Consider the following 2,249-nt stretch of genomic DNA (forward strand, 5'->3'; position numbering starts at 1 on the left):
CTAGAATGTGTTCTAAAGTCGCCGAGAACCATTCTAAACTCTAGAATGTGTTCTAAAGTCAGAGAACCATTCTAAACTCTAGAATGTGTTCTAAAGCAGGCATGGGCAAACGTTTTGGCTTGAGGGCCAAACAGATTTTTGGGGGGATTGATTTGTTTGTCGAAATCATTTTCTGGGCCAGAAAAAGGGCAGTTATTTTAAAATATATAGGTCCATTATAATTTCTATCTAGTTTTTGACATTCATGACCTGGAGTGTTTTCTTACACAGAATAATAATTTCCTGCCAAGAAACATTCTCATTCTAAACTTCACATGTAAACTGGAAGAGTTGCATTCTCAATTGCATACTCCTCGCACCCACTCTCAGGCTCAGGCTGAAATGTTTTTTACAGGTTGTCAGGTCAGTGTAGTTTGGGTTTTATATCACTACACGTTGTGTTGACAAATACAGTATGTACTTTTTTAATTGTCTTTGTTTTAATGAAAGGAAGTATATACACTGAGTGTTCAAAACATTATGAATACCTCCTCTATTTTTGCCATAGACTGACCAGGTGAAAGATATGATCCCTTATTGATGTCGCTTGTTAAATCCATCAGTGTAGATGAAGGGGAGGAAATATATATATAAGGTCTTTAATTATACCTGGGGTGGCAGGGTAGCCTAGTGTGTTGGGCTAGTAACCGAAAGGTTGCAAGTTCAAATCCCTGAGCTGACAAGGTACAAAATCTGCCGTTCTGCCCCTGAACAAGGCAATTAACCCACTGTTCCTAGGCCATCATTGAAAATAAGAATTTGTTCTTAACTGACTTGCCTAGTTAAATAAAGGTAAAATCAGATGTTTATTGTTTTTGAAGTAGGACATTGGTTTAAGTTGTTTTGTCATTCTTGTTGGTTTTATTGGTTACTATTGTACTGTATTTTCCTGCAGTTTGTTTGTTAAATGTTATATGATGTTCTCATAAATTAAAAGAAAACTAGATAAATATATTGTGTCATGGAGTCATTATCTAATGGGAAAGTTGACATACACCTTTTTACCACCAGAGGGTAGCCTAACGTCTCAGTTGAAGGAAACCCACTGGACAGCCTAACGTCTCAGTTGAAGTAAACCCATTGGACAGCCTAACGTCTCAGTTGAAGGAAACCCATTGAACAGCCTAACGTCTCAGTTGAAGTAAACCCATTGGACAGCCTAATGTCTCAGTTGAAGTAAACCCATTGGACAGCCTAATGTCTCAGTTGAAGGAAACCCATTGGACAGCCTAACGCCTCAGTTGAAGGACACCCATTGGACAGCCTAACGTCTCAGTTGAAGGACAGACAGGGATTTCATTTCCATTCTCCTCGCTTCCTCTCATCTCCTTGCCAAAACCCATTGGATGAGAAAGCCTGAAGTCCCACCCCCTCTAACCTTCTCCTCCAATGGGTTTTGAGAAGGAGTATGCAATTGAGATCTTCCCAGGGATGACAAAATGCCCCTGGTCATTAGTGAGTTTAAGTCAGAACTGGTATAATTAAATATCCACTGTATGGGCCCATGGGGCTCTGGATAAAAGTAGTGCACTATGTAGGGAATAAGGTGCTATTTGGGCTCCTGAGTGGCACAGTGGTCTAAGACACTGGTGGAAAGTTTTAAGTTCCTCGGTATACATATCACCGACAAACTGAAATGGTCCACGCACACAGAGTGTGATGAAGAAGACGCAACAGCGTCTCTTCAACCTCAGGAGACTGAAAAAATGTGGCTTGTCACCAAAAACCCTCACTAACTTTTACAGGTGCACAATCGAGAGCATCCTGTCGGACTGTATCACCGCCTGGTACGGCAACTGCACCGCCCACAACTACAGGTCTCTCTATAGGGTGATGCGGTCTGCACAACGCATCACCGAGGGCAAACTAATAGCCATATCTCAGACTGGCCAAAAAAAGGAAAAGATTAAGATGGGCAAAAGAACACAGACACTGGACAGAGGAACTCTGCTTAGAAGGCCAGCATCCCTGAGTCGCCTCTTCACTGTTGACGTTGAGACTGGTGTTTTGCTGGTACTATTTAATGAAGCTGCCAGTTGAAGACTTGTGAGGTGTCTGTTTCTCAAACTAGACACTCTAATGTACTTGTCCTCTTGCTCAGTTGTGCACCGGGGCTTCCCACTCCTCTTTCTATTCTGATTAGAGCCAGTTTGCGCTGTTCTGTGAAGGGAGTAGTACACAGCATTGTACGAGATCTTCAGTTTCTTGGC

Source organism: Salvelinus namaycush, chromosome 6 (assembly GCF_016432855.1).
Source record: "Salvelinus namaycush isolate Seneca chromosome 6, SaNama_1.0, whole genome shotgun sequence".
NCBI classification, from domain to species: Eukaryota; Metazoa; Chordata; class Actinopteri; order Salmoniformes; family Salmonidae; genus Salvelinus; species Salvelinus namaycush.